Raw genomic sequence first — 6,048 nt, 5'->3', positions numbered from 1 at the left:
GTCGTTGATAGCACCAAAAATAACTCTACTCACTACGTAGGTAGGATGAGTCGAGATCGTATCCTCAGGGACCTTGGGCTAAGTTGAGATTGCAAGGTAAAAGAAAGAAGCGTTGTTTTTGATTTAGAAAATAAATTATCGTAAAATTGAGGTAATTAAAAAAATAAAGAACTCGGGAGTTTTGAATTAATTTGCACTAGCAGAGTTGTATCTCTTTTTTAACTAAATAGATGTGATTAATCTTAGAAAAATACCTGTCTTTCCTCGGCACGCTCCGTACCCGTAGATCACGGCACGTCTCCGGAAAGACTAGGTACACAACTCTTCTTTCCTCGGCACGCCCCGTATCCGTAGATCACGACGCGTCTCCGGAAAGTAAAAGTTGTTCCTAATATTAATCTAACAAGAAAGCATAAATAAAAGCATATGATAGGGAGCAAATAAAGAACTCATGACAATTTAAATAAAAAGCATAATCTTTATTGCATATAAAGAAATACAGAAAAGTTTAGAACAATAAACCATCTCTGTGTCGTTACAAAATTTCTTCTCCACTCCCGAGACTGCTAGCCTAGCTGCTCATGAAGTAGTCCCTTTCTATTCCTCTATGCAAGGCTTTAGAAGAATTTCTGGGCTCCTCCTCTAATGGGAGTACAAAAGCCTTTTTATAGATATTAGGAGGGAGGAGTTTTACATGGTTTTCCGATGTAGGACTAATACAAATCTTTCAAAATATTTCTAAATATTATTTTTTTCCTTATTTTGAACTTGTCTGCAGTGCGTCCACATCCGCGTCAGCACCCGTCCCCGCGTCCACGTCGCGTCCCGCGTCCGCGCCCCGCCTCCAAACCGCGTCCGCGTCCTGCGTCCGCGCGCCAGCTTCCCGCGTGTCACGTCCACGCGCCATGCTTTTCTTTGAATTCACGCACGCCCAGGCTTCTTGAATCCATGTGAAACCGCGCCCAAACTTCACGTGAAACCACCCAGAAAAAAAATCAACGTGATCCACTTTTTCACATACCAAAAAGAAACATTTGTTTCTTTACAATGACATCTGTATCTTTTTGGATTCCTTGCATAGTATCTTCATTTTCTATAATACCGGATGCGTCTTTCTTTTATTTTAATTTTATTTTAAGTCCAAATTTCTTCAAATTTGAGTCTTTTTGATCTATGAATCAGACTCTTTGTATTGCGATCATCTTTCCTGTAAAATATAAAAAGAAGCATCAAAATTTTAATAAATAAAATAAATTAAATATAATTTTTGCTTTAAATGACTTAAATTATGTATTTATCACACCCCCCAACTTGAATTTTGCTCGTCCTCGAGTAAAATAGATATATCAGCATTGTGTACTGACTCAGTTTTGAATCAAAAATTAGGTTAGGCATCCCAAAAGGTAGATGATACTTGGTCAGACCATTAAAGAGATATTTCATTGGATTATCAATTTGACCCAATTAGTGGTTGAGTATTAACTAAAGAAATTTAGAGCTTTTCTTTCACCAACTCTCCACTTTACTCTTTAAATCTTCTAACTTAATGGGAAAGAGGTTTATCATCTTCTTGCAATTTAGTCTTCTTTTTTTTTTTATATATATATATACACATATAACATTGCCTACCTTTTTACGCGAACCACAACGCTTACTTAGGCGAAAGGGCCCGGTTACTCAGTAGGAGACCAATGTTGTTTTTCTCTCTTTTCTTCTTTTTTTTTTTTTTTTTTTTTTTTTACATACCTCGATCTTTCCACCTAATTTTTCATGAAGCAGATTCTTTATTGAGATCAGTAAGAAGAGGGTTGTAGAATCACTCCTAAAATTTGGTCTAGTTCAAACCCTACCATTTATTGGGTTTTCTTAATAATTTATTCCTCAGTATCTCTAAAATTATCTTGACCATTAATCATTCATTTATTAGGATGCCTAATTGACTCTTGATCAAAATAAAATTTGAATACACAAAACTAATTATTTCTGACCATACTCGAGGATTTGATTAATTCCCCCCCAACTTAATCTACATTGTCCTCAATGGAGTAGAAAAGCAAAGAAAATAAAAGGAGAGAGTGCACCTGAGATAATTTTGCTTCGAAGTTGAAGATAGCTTCATTGATTAATAGGCTCTTGTTCTAAATTCCTGCAGCTGCGATAAAGTAAAAAAAATATGAAATCGTTGGGTTGCCTCCTAACAAGCACTAAGTTTTATGTCTTCAGCCAGACGTCAAGTTTATTAACAGACTCTTCCATACAGAGTGGTCCTTTATTCTTTAAAAAAATGATGATCAGTTAAAACAAAATAGACGAAATTTGGGTTGCCTCCCAAAAAGCGCTAAGTTTTACGTCTTCAGCCAGACGTAATATGCAATAAAACCAACAAAAGATGGGTAATGGCTCATACTTGATTGTCCATGGAGGAGTGGTTTTATCATGTGGTGTATCCAACAATATGTTAACTTCTTTCATATATCCCTTAAAGTCATACACTCCAAAGTGAGCCAAGCAAGTATCTAAGGGTTCAGGTGCTAGAATTGTGGGTGTTGCATCTTCTATAATATCTTCTAGTGTATCTACTTTGAAGCAACTATCCATTGATGGTCCTTGAGAAGCACCAAACACATTTAGTCTCAGTTTCTTATTCCCAAACGATTCGTCCATGACTCCTGTCCTACAATTGATGCATGCATTCGCCGTAGCTAGGAAAGGTCGTCCTAAGATAATGGGAATTTGTCTGGGGTTGCCACTTAATTCCATATCGAGAACCAGAAAATCAACTGGAAAGTAAAACTCATCTATCTTGACCAAGACATCCTCAAGCATTCCACGTGGTTCTTTAATTGATCTGTCGGCTAACTGTAATGTGACTGATGTGGGTTTCAGTTCTCCGAATCCAAAAAGTTCATACACCGAACTAGGTAAAAGATTCACACTTGCCCCTAAATCTAGAAGAGCTTTTTCAATGTGATAATCTCCTATAACACAGGAAATGATGGGGGCTCCTGGGTCTTTAAGCTTTGGAGGAGTGGCATGCTGGACGACAGAACTAGCCTGTTCAGTGAGACGTACTTTCTTTGGGATTTGTGATCTAGATTTACGTTTTTGGGTGCACAAATCCTTCAAAAATTTGGCATAAGCAGGGACCTGTTTGATTGCATCTAGAAGGGAAAGATTAATTTGGACTTGCTTAAACAATTCCAACATCTCATCGAGTTTTCCTCCCTTCTTATCTGCAGGAATAGGGGCTTTCAGGGCATCCGAAAATGGGGCTTTAGGCAAGTAAGATGATTCCGGTGCAGTTGGTTCCTTCTCTATTTTCAGGTCCTCCTTATTCTTGGGTGATTTGGATTCGGTTAGAGGTTTAGGGTCAGTCTCATTGGTTTTACTAGTGTGTTCAATGACCTTCCCATTTCTCAGAGTCATGATTGATTTGGCATGTTCAGAAAAAGCTTCTGGGGTATTATAACTCTCAATCACAAATTGCCCTCTTGGGTTGCTCTCGGGTTGGCTAGGTAATTTTTCTTCTTCCCTCCTACTGAATGCAGTCGCTAGTTGACCTATTTGGGTCTCTAGCTTAGCAATGGATTGTGTGTGGGAGTTAAGGATTTGAGTGTTGACTTCTAATCTTTCTAGTGCTTTCAGGACTTTTTCCTCAAAAGCTGAGCTGTGACCAGTAGTAGACGGTTGAGGAACATTTTGGAATTGATGGTATGGTCCATGCCTATATGTTGGGTCATGATATTGAGGTCGAGGTGTGGCAGGACCAACCACTGGTTGTGGTCTCCAGGAAAAATTTGGATGGTTTCTCCACCGGGGATATAAGTGTTCGAATATGGATCATTTCCTGGTCTGCGAGCTTGTTGGACTTGCTGAACCTGTTCGTGCACAAACTCAGGAAATTGGGGTGCGGCTGGGCATTCACTAACAAAATGGTTTGGACTTGCACACAATACACAAACTTCTTGGATTGGATTAGGTGGAATCGGGGATTGTCCAGTGTTTAGAAGATGATCTAATTTTTGGGACAGTTCATCTACCTTTTGATGGATATCTATGGCATTTCCTACTTCATATATTCCACCTCTTTTTGAGTTTAACATGGATTTATCTCTAATGGAAGCAGACATATGATGTAATAAATTTTCACTTAAAATTTCAAACAGTTGCCATGCCTCATCCTCACTTTTCAGCATAAATGTCCCACCGCATGATGCATCGACCATTTGTCGATGTCTTTCAGAGAGCCCATCATAAAAACATTGGATTAACTGCCACTTGGGTACAGCATGGTGGGGATATTTTCTAATAAGGTCTTTTAATCTCTCCCATGTTTCATGAAACATTTCTCCATCTAATTGGGAAAAACTAGTTATGGCTTTCCTTATTTGATTAGTTTTTCCTATGGGAAAATATTTCTTGAGAAACTCTCCTTGCAGCTGGTCCCAGGTTGATATAGTCATGGAATCCAAAGTATGTAGCCAGTATTTGGCTTTATCCTTAAGTGAGAAAGGGAATAATTTCAACCTAAGAGCATCATCGGAGAAGTTATGAATTTTGACAGTTGAGCATATCTCAAGAAATTCTTCAAGATGTTTATAAGGGTCTTCATTACTAAGTCCATAAAATGAAGGTAACATTTGGATTATACTGGACTTAATTTCATATTGAGTGGCCTCCACAGGGGGTACTTGAATACAAGGAGAGTAAGTATATGTGGAAGGAGTAAAGTACTCCTTCAATCGCTTGGGTGGATCATTCTCCTGATTTCGGTCCATCTTTTTATGTCTGTTGGCTCTAAAGGTTCTTTCTATTTCTGGATCAAAAGGTTGGATTTCTGATCGTAACGATCTACGGCCAAACATACACCTTACAATTATACTGTAGAGCACACACAGATTTTTTTTTTTTTTTATAATATATATTTTTATAATAAAGTGAGAAAAGAATGAAGAAAATCTAAAGAGAAGAACCTAAGAATCTTAAATCTATGAAAAGGGAGAAATTAATTAATGTTTAGATGTTAATTGCAATCAACTTAAACAATCATAGACTCTCTATCCTAAGGTTAACTTAGATCTAGACAGCTCCTAACTTTCAAGATTGCTTTTGAGCACTCCAAGCTCAAGACTGACTAACTGACTCGGCCAGGTAAGCGTAAGATGTGGGAGGTTCCCTGCTCGTTGCTTTCCTTGACACCAACTAAGTTGGCCAGGTCAGTCAACGGAACCAATTGAAAACCACTTTCTTTAACCACTTGCCTTAGACACCGAGCAATTAACCAATCCGCACTCGGTTCAACTCTAGAGCTTTCTTATCCTATTGAGCTCGAAATTCCTAGGGTTGACGTCTAGTTGATTTTAAATTAAGGTCTAGGTTATGCAAATGCAAGGGAGTGATTTGTGGGCCAAGGAAGGGTGATCAAATCCCCACCTTATCTGGTTAATGGGTTATTGCCCTTAAGATCAATTATGGAGATGCAATGCAAAGAAACAAGGTGTCCAATCAGGTTAGAAATTTTTATATTTGAGGTTACGCTATTTTAGTTAAATGTTATGAAATGTCAGTGGTTTTTTTTTTTTTATATATAATTTTATCTTGTTGTATATTTTTTTTAATTTTTTTTTTTAATTTTGCAAGAAAATAAATTTAAGTGATTAAGTCTAAAAAGCAACAAATCACTAGGCTATAAAAAGTAGCAAATTATTCTAAGCAGCAAAATTTGATGCGTAGTAGTTGTAGTATAGTGGTGAGTATTCCCGCCTGTCACGCGGGCGACCCGGGTTCGATCCCCGGCAACGGCGCCAAAATTTGATGCGTAGTCGTTGATAGCACCAAAAATAACTCTACTCACTACATAGGTAGGATGAGTCGAGATCGTATCCTCAGGGACCTTGGGCTAAGTTGAGATTGCAAGGTAAAAGAAAGAAGCGTTGTTTTTTGATTTAGAAAATAAATTATCGTAAAATTGAGGTAATTAAAAAAAATAAAGAACTCGGGAGTTTTGAATTAATTTGCACTAGCAGAGTTGTATCTCTTTTTTAACTA

General features: G+C 37.7%; 2 non-coding genes across 2 annotated transcripts; both read left to right on the top strand.

The window, feature by feature from the left end:
• Positions 1-4,285: 4,285 nt before the first annotated feature.
• LOC140857605 (small nucleolar RNA R71) lies at positions 4,286-4,391 on the top strand. The gene has a single exon (XR_012141096.1). It is a non-coding gene; the product is annotated as a small nucleolar RNA R71 (small nucleolar RNA).
• A 1,341-nt stretch (positions 4,392-5,732) lies between these two features.
• Positions 5,733-5,804, top strand: TRNAD-GUC (transfer RNA aspartic acid (anticodon GUC)). Its single transcript has one exon. It is a non-coding gene; the product is annotated as a tRNA-Asp (tRNA).
• Positions 5,805-6,048: the final 244 nt, after the last annotated feature.

The sequence above is a fragment of the Elaeis guineensis genome, chromosome 4, assembly GCF_000442705.2.
Source record: "Elaeis guineensis isolate ETL-2024a chromosome 4, EG11, whole genome shotgun sequence".
Classification (NCBI taxonomy): domain Eukaryota; kingdom Viridiplantae; phylum Streptophyta; class Magnoliopsida; order Arecales; family Arecaceae; genus Elaeis; species Elaeis guineensis.
Note: the sequence above shows the minus strand (reverse complement) of the source record. Positions and strands in the feature narration are given on the sequence as shown.